The sequence below is a fragment of the Argopecten irradians genome, chromosome 10, assembly GCF_041381155.1.
Source record: "Argopecten irradians isolate NY chromosome 10, Ai_NY, whole genome shotgun sequence".
Classification (NCBI taxonomy): domain Eukaryota; kingdom Metazoa; phylum Mollusca; class Bivalvia; order Pectinida; family Pectinidae; genus Argopecten; species Argopecten irradians.
The window spans coordinates 5,601,330-5,606,907 of NC_091143.1; positions in this window are offsets into that span (position 1 = coordinate 5,601,330).

Sequence of the window (5,578 nt, forward strand, 5' to 3'; positions counted from 1 at the left end):
GGGTTTTTTTTGCAAATTTTATTTTCAAAAGTTGTATGGTCTGTGACTTGTATTTTTGGCATAGAAAAAGTATTTAAAGTGTTCTGCATATTTTTCTCCGCCTCTCTTAAGTTTCAAACTTTTTGATATTTACCGACTTTGCTGAAGGTCGTATTCGCAAACTTTTTACACAATTCAAATAAAATATTGATTTTTAGCGTGTATACGTTTAGAATAGCTTGGAAGTATCAGAACTGGTCTGATCTATTCCAATCCGTATGGGTAATCATGACGTCAAGGGCCAGTCTATAGTGTTTATATGTCTCTGTTTCATTCTATATATTTATCTGAACTCTATATATATATAGCTAGTGACCATTAAGGCTCATGGGCCTCTTCTTTTAATATTTAGATTAATTTCTCTCTTATTGCAAAATGAATAGATTGTTTTATACTTCTACCAGAAATTGGGGATTTCTATTATCATTGCATTACACATTGACTTAAAGTTTATTTTAACTTTAGCAAATATTCATGAACATTTCTACAGCATTTCTTACAATTGTCTGTCCTGTTACACTTATACTATCTGAGTCGAGGTCACTACTGTTATAAAATGAATATCTCTCTTGTTGCAAAAATGAACACAATGCAAACTTGAAAATGTCTTTTCTCATTACATTAAACATTGGCTTGAAGTTAATTTCAACTAAAAGCATAATGTTCTTGAAAGTTTCTTAACAATAATTTATTTGTTTAAATATTATTCACATTGGTACTCGTGCTACATCTGTATACTATCTGACTTAGTTGTCATTCCTGTTATAAGGCGAAAATCTGTTGACTATAGATTTGCAGTTATTGTATTGTCTTTTTAAATGGTTGTTAGAATGTATAAAAATGAAAAAAGCAATACTGAACCCTAGACAGTTTAATCAATTAGTACAAAGTACTTAGACTTTAGTACTTGTGCATGTCTTACCGGCGTTAGTACTGTTACATGACATGTCTCTCCTGTCATATATGGTAAAACTTACTCACAGATGTGGTAGAATCAAATACTCTTCATAGATAGAAAGGTCTTAAAGTTCTTTACAAAAAATGTGAATTATATGACCCTGGGGTCTCTAGTTTCCCCCTGGGAGGAGGTTAAGTTTACTATATTTTATATTGTGAAAACACATTTTTTTAGCATTATTTGGTCATTTGTAATAGGAAATGAGTCAAATCTTGTCAGAATTATCAGTATGAGATGGCCATTTAATCCTATTAACAAATTTTCTAAGACTGCCCCCTCCAGGGGTCTTAGGGGCGGGGTCAAAAGGGGTCAAATAGGCTAAAAATTTCAAAAATCTTCTTCTGAAATTCTGGAAATGGTAGAATCAAATACTTTTCATAAATAGAAAGGTCTTAAGGTCCTTTACAAAAATTGTGAATTATATGACCCTGGGGTCTCACGTTTATCCCCCTGGGGAGGGGGTCAAATTTACTATAGTTTATATAGGGAAAACACATTTATGAGCATTTTTTGCTCAATTTTCATTGGAAACAAGTCAAACTTGGTTAGAATTATTAGCCTGAGAAAGCATTTTAACATCATATCCATATTGGTCCAGGCCGACCCCCTGGGGGCAAGAGGGCGGGGCCAAAAAAGGTCAAATAGGCCTAAAACTTCAATTTAAAAATATTCTTCTAAATTCTGGAAATGGTAGAATCAAATACACTTTATAGATGAAAAGGTCCTTAAAGTTTGATTTTATAAAAAATTGTAAATTAAATGACCCTGGGGTCTCATGTTTCCCCTTGGGGAGGGGGTCAAGTTTACTACATGCAGTTTATATAGGAAAAACACATTAATGAGCATTTTTTGCTCAATTTTCATAGGAAATGAGTCAAACTTGGTTTAGAATTATTAGTCTGAGATAGCATTTTTAATATCATATCCACATTGGTCCTGGCCGACCCCCTGGGGGCAGAGGGGCGGGGCTAAAAAAAGGGTCAAATAGGCTAAAACTTCAAAAATCTTCTGAAAATTCTGGAAATAGTAGAATCAAATAAATATAGATGGAAAAGTCTTAAGGTGTTTTATAAAAATTGTGAATTATATGACCTTGGGGTCTCACGTTACCCCCTGGGGAGGGGTCAACTTTACTTTTAGTTTTATATAGGAAAACACATTATTTGCCCAATTTTCGTAGGAAATTTGTCAAACTTAGTTAGAATTATTAGCCTAAAAATATAGCATTTTAACATCCATATCCGTCCTCGATGACCCCCAGGGGGAACTAGAGGGGCAGGACCAAACAGGGTCAAAATGATTAAAATTTCAAAAAATACCTCTATGTTCACAGGTTTGATGGAAGCAAATACTCTTCATATAGTCTAAAAAGTCAAATTTAATAAATCACTGACCAACTTCAAGGCCCAGCATATAGTGTTATATATGTCTTTAATTTGTTTCAAATTATTTGTTTCATTATATATTCTAACTCAGGTGACCGTTAAGGCCCATGGGCCTCTTGTTTGATATAACCACTTACCAGTCCATCACATTAAAGTTGTGAAATTAGAGGCTTAAGAAGACTATTATATTTTAAGCTTATTGTCAATTAATTTACCAGAAGTATAGGTGTAATCTGCATGTATTTGTCACTTCTGTTATAACAATTGTCCCTCCTGTTAAAATAGAAGAGATAACAGAAGGGACCATTATAGGGGTGACCTTTTATGAAGTTTTTCAGAAATTCAAGACTGTAAAGAATCTTAAATTATACTAGTCATGTGCTTTTATTTGAAGTGTGGTTTAAAAGAATGTAATCCGGGCAATGTATCTTTTTTCGTCTCAACACCATCAGTTTTTTACAGAACACTTGTAACGGTAGTTACATTTCAAAATGTACACATCCGTTTTTGTGTACCCTTTTTAGCTCACCTGGTCGAAAAGACCAAGATGAGCTTATGCCATACCGGGATTCAAAATTGTACAAATGATGGGGTTGACCCCCCGGAGGCCTGAGGGGCGGGGTCAAAAAAGGGTCAATTTGGCTATTTCTATATAAACAACTTTTCTGCAACTGAGCATGGGATAGCACTCATAATGCAATGGTTAACATCCTTATAGGGTGGGGATTCAAAATTCTACAAATGATGGTGCTGACCACCCCGGGGGCCTGAGGGTAAAATTGTAAAAATAATATAGGGCTGACCCCATGGGGCCTTCTTCACTCTCTGAAACTATGTATTGGATAACATATATGTATGGTAATCTATAGCATCATTATATGGTTGGGATTCAAAATTAAATCAAATCGTGGGGTTAATTTGTTTTTGTTTTTTGAATCATTAATTACCTAATTACAGAATTACTCAAAAAAAAAAACAAAAAAAAAAAAAACCAGGTGAGCGATACAAGGCCCTCTTGGGCTTTTTGTTTTATTTTCATATTGTATTTAAGACTTCCATTTAAGTTCTTGCTTCCATCAACTTCAGTAATGAATAACTAATTTAATGCATTTTTCGAAATTAGTCCGATAATATTTAAAGCTGTTTAGCCCATACAAAAACACCACAGTTACAGGAGTGACAATAAAACTTGGGACAAGCATTTCAAATGCCAAATTTTCAACAATTTAAAAAAAAAAAAAAAAATTTCTACATTAAAGAAGTACTTTTTATTCATTCTGCATCTATCAAACCTTGGTTATTAATTTTTTTTCTTAAAAGGCAATAAAGAAAATTGATGTTGAAAATTAAGAAAATTACCTGTGACATGCACTTTTAGTCCACCATCATCAGATGGTGGGCTATTCAAATTGCCTTTTGTCCATGGTCCGTCCGATCTGTCTCATTATTTTGATTTGTAGGATGAAGCCAAAGTTTAAAAAGCAGGGAAAAGATCCCTCTTTCCATTGTCAGACATAGATCATTCTTTGGTGGATGCCAAGATCAATTTTTGTGTGCAACCAACTTTTAATACTTAAAAGTACAATTTGAGTAAAAAATAACCCAGATAAAACATTTACTTATTAAGATATATTTCCTCAACATCCTGACACACAAAGTGAGACATTTCTGTAGAATGTCTCATATAGACTCCTCCCTGTTTTTACCTATAATCCTAGAAATATGCAGACTTCTCTCATTTTCATGTGTGACCCTAGTAACATACAGACTCCTCCCTTTTTCCTGTGTGACCCTAGCAATTTAAAGACTCCTCCCGTTTTCATGTGTGACCGTAGCAATATAAAGACTCCTCCATTTTTCATGTGAGACCCCCATATTATACAGACTCCTCCCATTTTCAAGTGTGACCCCCACAATATACAGACTCCTCCCATTTTCAAGTGTTACTCATTCATTTCCCTGATTCCTTTGTACTGATTAATATAATAAAAGGTTCCAAATGCATTATTAGCTCACCTGGTCCAAAGGACCAAGCTTAAGATGAGCTAATGCGATACTGCGGCGTCCGGCGTCCATCTGTCAACAATCGACTTCTTCTTCATAACCGCTGGTCGGAATTTAACAAAAGTTGAATGGCAGTATCCTGATGGAGCACTAACTGAAAATTGTACATATTATTGGGATGACCCCCCAGGGGCTTGAGATGCGAGGCCAAAAGGGGTCAATTTGGCTGTTTTCATATGAACGACCTCTTCTCTGAAACTAAACATTAGATAGCACTCATATTGCATTGGTATTGGTAACATCCTTATGGGGTGAGGATTCAAAATTGTACAAATGGTGGGGCTGAAGCTTACCTCATCTCTTGCTATACAAGAGTAGCATAGAGTGGTCTCCCTTCCTCTTTTATGGAGCCACAAAGGCACAATGGCTGGGGAGGAAAGGGGGGAATAGAAAAGTGGGACTCCATAAAGTTATGGTAAATGTTGCATCATGAAAATTGGTTTTACATTGAAAAACCGTAATTGCTTTTATATACGTTACCATTACTTTAGCATGCAAATTCTTATCGTAGTGGAGAGTTCTAATCCAGGCAGCTCAGTCAAATGGCAAAACCATAAGACAAGCCCCAGGAAGGGAAAATAAAATTCAGATTAAATGAACTCGCAAATAGTGTTAAGAAAATGGATATATCTCTCCGTGAAAAGAGGTGTACCATACTGATATTTAAGACAATAAATATAGATAGTGTCTACTGAGAAGACACAGTCACAGACTGTGCCCCCACAATCAGACCCAAGGAAATCATCTGGTAGACTGACCACCCCAGGAAGAAAAGACAGCAGATATGATGTCCTGGGATGAAAAGCCATTTGGGAGAGCCAAAGAAGCCATAAGGAATCTTCTTGGGCACTAGCATTGCATTTCCTCCAAAACTGATAATTAGACTGCTCAAAAGCAAGCTTGATCACCTGACATATCCACCTGGAGATGAACTGGGAGGAGATCAAGCAGGAAGACAGTCTAAAAAGTTAAAAAAAAAAAAGCAATATGGAGACAGATCCTAAAGGCTCATAAGAAGCCCCCTTCAGTGACCCGAGCACAAGTTCCACTGTGGAGCTAACTGTCGTACCCTAGGCTTGTCTAGACTGTACCCCTAATCAAGGCAAACAAAGAGTTGGATGAACCTACCTCT